This window comes from Coenobita brevimanus, chromosome 73 (genome assembly GCF_032717465.1).
Source record: "Coenobita brevimanus isolate Jiangsu-jjx chromosome 73, ASM3271746v2, whole genome shotgun sequence".
In the NCBI taxonomy this organism is placed as follows: Eukaryota; Metazoa; Arthropoda; class Malacostraca; order Decapoda; family Coenobitidae; genus Coenobita; species Coenobita brevimanus.
The window spans coordinates 1,004,833-1,010,127 of record NC_137026.1 but is presented as its reverse complement, the minus strand read 5'-3'; the positions used below and the strand labels follow the sequence as shown (position 1 = coordinate 1,010,127).

General features: G+C 43.7%; 1 pseudogene; it reads right to left on the bottom strand.

Annotated features, from left to right (window-relative positions):
• Nucleotides 1-200: 200 nt before the first annotated feature.
• On the bottom strand, nucleotides 201-317 carry LOC145407586 (5S ribosomal RNA; annotated as a pseudogene).
• Nucleotides 318-5,295: the final 4,978 nt, after the last annotated feature.

The window sequence follows — 5,295 nt, the reverse complement described above, 5'->3', positions numbered from 1 at the left end:
CTTGAATCCTCCTACGGTAATAATGGACTTCAGTAGACCGGAATTCGCTTTCATCAGACCTGAGGACCTACCGGACTATTTTTTTCATTCATTCATTGCCAGACGCCATGCATCCCAGACGGGGTGGCCAAGGGCTTAGAGTTAATTGTTTTACAGGGAGGGGCACTAATCCTCCACGAACCCCACTTGACAAGTAGGGATGCCAACAGCATCTGGTGTTCCCCGGCGGTCACCCATCCAAGTACTAACCAGACCCAACGTTGCTTAACTTCGCTGATCGGACGGGAAGCGGTGTACTCAACTAAATTCCTATATATTGGAAAAAGTCCGATAAAGCCAGAAGTAGTCCGGATTGCCTGACCACTTCAGCTAAGTTCACCACAATAAGGTAAATAAAAGACATGTTTATCAGTGTACAGTACAGTATTATCATATATAGTATATTGTACCATTTGATTAAAGTAGTGAAGTTATAACACAATACAGTACTGCAGTGGTAGTCAAAACAGTTTAAAAACCATTCTTGCGATCTGGACTAATGTCTAATATAACGGAAAAAGTCTGGGTTAGCAGGGGGAAGTCCGGATGTCGCTTTTATCGGAATTTTGCATTATTCGGAATGGTTTGGGCCCCAATTAGTCCGTTATAGTGAGGTCTTACTGTATTTCCTTCTGCACCCCTGCCCAAAGTCCACTTTTTCCCCCTTTGTGGTGCAAATGTCTTTTTATACCCCCCAATTTTAACCTCCTAGAAGGCATTAATATGGTTCAAAAAATAATAAAAGAGTATTATTACAACTGAAAGCCACATTTTATTTACCTTACGGGACGATAAGAGGAGACACATTATGCCAGTGAGGAGGCTGAGAGGAGAACACTGGTTAAAATCCTTCAAAGTCAACAGCACTTATAACACTTGTCACACGATCATCTATGTTATCCATGGCTTCTTCCTGCCGGCATTGGATATCCTCTTCCTAGAGTTCAGCAGCAGCTTGTCTGGCAAAGTAGCGAGTGATGAGTGACTGTTTACGTCGACTCACTCGTTCAGTGTGCATATGATTGTAGACGCTGAAAACATCTAACATCTGCCTCATCTCTTCATTTCCTCTGATTGGCTGGGAGGTAGATGATGCCCGCTGGCACGGCAATGCTCCTATGATTCATCTCATTACCGCCCGCCCAATTCAAAACCGTGTTAGCTTCATGAATTGCCGTGTTAGAAGTGATAGTGCTTCCGGAATACTGTACCGTGTTAGACCATTTTCATGTTAGTGAAAACCGCGTTAGACAATGACAGACTGTACAGTAGTCCCTCATTTATCCAGAGATGCAGTATGTGGACGTGTTCATTATCCTGACACTGGAGTTCTAATAAACCATTATCTAAATTTACTTGCTATTATCAGGACGTAAAAGTCTATGAGAACATCGGCCGGCCAGCCAACACATTCAAACATTCGGTATCATGGCCGCTGGGCTCGAGCTGTGAGCAGGAAGAAGTCCTTAACCCACAACCAGAGCTAAAATATCCATCCGCCCCTGTACTGAATGGTCCAAGTCGTGCGCTCGTCTGATCACTCCCAGTGAATCTCCAGCACCCGAGTAATACGACTGTAACCTGCAAGTGGTGTCAAAATGTCCGTACGCATCCCCACCAAATGTTCAATGTCACGCGGCCACCCGGCTAAGTCTTTCCCCACTGCTACCACTATCGAAAGCAGACCACAATCCACAAGTACATGTTTGGTGACAGTGGCCATCCACCTCTCTACCAAAAGTTCAAAGTCGCCTGGTCACAGTGAGTTGTTTCCGCATGGCCACTCGGTGTCTAACAAACAGCAAGCCACGAGTAAAAGTACAGCAAAAGCACTCATCCACCTCATGACAGAAGGGGGAGAATCCTGCCCACAGCCTCCCTTCCCCCTACCCTCCTGTCTCTCCTCCATACCCTCCTGGCTCCCCCCTCACTCCCTACCCTCCTCCATGGTGATAAAACTAACTTGTGAGTTTTGACAGTTTTTTTGCAATTGGGTCTGGTTAGTACTTGGATGGGTGACCGCCTGGGAACACCAGATGCTGTTGGCATCCCTACGTCAAGTGGGGTTGGTGGAGGATTAGTGCCCCTCCCTGTAAAACAATTAACTCTAAGCCCTTGGCCACCCTGTCTGGGATACATGGCGTCTGGCAATGAATGAAAATTTTACTACTATTGGTCATATCGAAATTTCACAAAGTCCTCAAGCTCATGAAAATCTGCATATATAAATATGCTTAACTCTCGGAGGATGCTGGCAAAATTTTGCACTAGGATGGTGGGAAGTTATATGAACGTAAGTTTTACTCCTGAACACTTTATTCTCACTGCATATCTGTACTTTTACGTTTTGTGTGGTTTTATTGACAGTATAAACACCAGCAAAGCTGATGGTATACGATTTATACCAACACAACCAATTTCCAGCGACATATTTGGCCGTGGAATTTTTTTTCAGCCCCTGGAGCAATCACTCGTCACAGATAATGGATTTTCAAACTGTCTTCAGGTTTTTTGTGGATTTTTGTTTTTTATGCACTGTTTTCTTGATGTTTAGCATTAATGTGGATAATCCTAAGTGTGTTTGAATGTCTCAGTATGGCAGAATGACCGGAAAACACTGCCAAAATTAGGAGGGATACTGTACATAGTGTATTGGTAGGGTGTTTTTTGGTTTTCAGTGTTTTTTATGCATGGTTTTCTTGGTGTTTAGCATTACTCTGGATATTCTTATGTGTGTTTTGATGTCTAAATATGGCAGATTGACCTGAAAACAGTGCCAAAATTAGGAGGGGTACTGAACATACAGTAGTGTACAGGGAGGGTGTTTTTTTTTCATTTTTTTTTTTTTCATGGTTTTCTTGGCATTGAAAATTATTTTGGATAATCCTTTGTATGTTTTGATGTCAAAATATGGCAGAATGACTGGAAAACACTGCCAAAATTTGGAGGGGTACTGTACATAGAGTACTGTACAGGTAGGGTGTTTTTTGGTTTTCAGTGGTTTTTCTGCATGGTTTTCTTGGTGGTTAGCATTACTTTTGATATGCCTATGTGTGTATGATGTCTAAATTTGCCTGAATGACCCAAAAACACTGCCAAATGAAGCATAGGTACTGTACAAATAGGTACTAGTTGGAGGTTGAGTATAGGTAGGGTCTGGGTATGATAGGGGAATAGTGTTCATTATCCAGATGTTGACACTACCAGGACATGCCTTTGGCTCTACTATGTCCAGATAAATGAGCGATTACTGTACTTTCATGTGGAGGTGACAGATGTTATGGAACACCTTTGGCCATAAGGTTGGAAAGCCATGAAAACAAACATCATTTTCGACCAAAGCGTGCTCAACCTGTATTTGGAAAAAATATTGGAAGAGCATGATACTCAAATGCCCATGAGCACTTGGCTGAAACATGCGCAGGGTTTGGTTACCAAGTGCCTGGGATATGGCCAATGTGCATGTGACTGAACTGCATTGAGTTCATTATTCTTGTTTCTAGTTACTCTTACATGCCGTGTGATAGGTCGTTCGGGGTAACTGAGAATTGTATATGGTTGCATGATGTAAATCTGACCCCGAATGACTACGCTGATATCATCTGTTCTGCAAGCAAAAAATTCAGGATCTTGCACTTGCAGTGAGAAGACTTTTTAGAACTCCAAGCCCTCACTAAGGCTGTAACAATCCAGAGGGCCTCCGAGGGTAAATATTCTATGGCATCCCAAATATGATAACATATGCATACAAGGAAGGATACCTCCTCAAGGACCACTACAAGGCTAGTGATGCACTGGCCACCAAAGTACGTGTGCAGCCTCACCAGCAAACCTTTGTGCATGGGAACTTCCACCTGGACACTGTGACGGTGAATCCAAAATACGAGGAGGAACATTTGCTGAAGAAGACAAAAACAAACGACCTGAACTTACTCCTACCATTCTTTGTCCCTCCACTAAAAAAGGCAAAGGCTGGAAGGGCTTGTGGCACGGCAACAACAGCTTTGTGGTTGTGTATGTGCACATGATGAGGACCAGGAGGTGGATGACCCAGACTAACACCATGCACTATGTCTATGATGAAACAGACACTGGGTAAGTGCCATATCCCTCACCTGATTGACCCTTTTGTTGATGACTTCGGACTAGATACAGCCTACAGTACTGATAGCTAATGGAATGGATAATGGACCAATTCTTCACACACCACTGCAGGAGTGCTGACATTGTGTTGTCAGTAAAAAGAATAACCACTATAATACTAACCACTATTAGTTTTTTTTTCCTGTGTCACTGTTTATGGTTATTTGTTTTTTATTATTTACTAATTGTCAATAAGGTTATTATTATTATTGCAACAATGGTTTTTAGTTGTACTTACATTCTTCTCATTATTATGTTCTTTTATTGCATTAATATTGCACTGTCTCCATCAGGGGAAATCCCTTGGTATAAGACCCTTTCTTGTTATTATTACCAGGTTCGCTTGCACCTAGTATCTATCTGGCTCAATCAGTAGAGAGGTGGCCTGTAGTCCTAACGGACCCAGGTTCGAATCCCGGCTGGGGCAGGGAACAGTTTCAGGATTTGAATTTCATTAAATCAGGCTTTACTGATCTACCAGAAGACCCGCCGACATGTCGTAAAAATACTCCCGCTAATGCCAATACACCAGTCCTGTGCGAGACAGCCCTAGCATGTATTCAATATGGACGGTGGGTATTAGCGCCAAAGTGGTGACATGTAGAGGTGTATGGTATGTAGGAGGACTGCTGGGCCTTGATAGCAGGCTGTGAAACCTATGCCCAGAGTCGTACACATAAAAAAAAAAAAATCTATTGCCTGACGCCTCAATCCCGTTTTGGGTGGCCACAAACAAATCGCCTCCAAGTCGCCCTGTCCCCCGCCATTTCACTCCCCTGCTCCCAACTCACACCCCCCTCTCTCATATACCTCTCCACCCCATCCCTCCATCTCATCCTCGGCCTCCCCCTCCCTCTTCCCCCCTCCACCTCACTCACATACACTCTCTTCGTCAGTCTTTCACCCTCCATCCTCTTCACATGGCCAAACCACCTCAGTATGTTCCTCATAACGCTTCCTATCACATCCACATCCACACCACAACGCTCTTTTATATCCTCATTTGTCAGCCTGTCTCTCCATATGACTCCACAGGCTCCTCGTAAATAACTCATTTCCACTGCTCTCACTCTTGACTTGTGTCCTTCCAACAACGTCCAAGCTTCACTTCCA